The sequence below is a fragment of the Alosa pseudoharengus genome, unplaced genomic scaffold (assembly GCF_046254945.1).
Source record: "Alosa pseudoharengus isolate Yale_2024_CS ecotype anadromous, Long Island Sound unplaced genomic scaffold, YU_APseudo_1.1 YU_APseudo_1.1_scf_21, whole genome shotgun sequence".
Lineage (NCBI taxonomy): Eukaryota > Metazoa > Chordata > Actinopteri > Clupeiformes > Clupeidae > Alosa > Alosa pseudoharengus.
Window position 1 is genome coordinate 965,846 of NW_027468674.1, and position 424 is coordinate 966,269.

Below are 424 nucleotides of genomic sequence, written 5' to 3' on the forward strand. Positions count from 1 at the left end.
TGGGGCTATTTTAATTCCAAAGGCCAAGGGAACTTTATCAGGATGCATAGTATCCTGGACCCATGAAATAACTGGCCTTTCAAAAAAAAAATCTGCCTGCCTCTATTGGAATTTAACATTGGGGTGCCAATACTTATGACCCCTGTATTTTAAGGAAGAACATTTATTTATTTGATACATTATTCATTCACAAAGAACATTGGTGTCCTTAAAGGTTGGATATTTCTGAATTTTTTTAACTTATGGCATTAAGATAAATGTCCAAAAGATGATTTTATATTCCCCTTTTTAGTCAACTTTAGCAGAGGTGCAAATAATTCTAGAGGGTACTGTATTGTAAGACAAAAGGGAATAAATTATATGTTATAAACTGTACCCATAGCTAATGTTACTTGGGCTAGCTACATAGTGCTAACAGACGCAC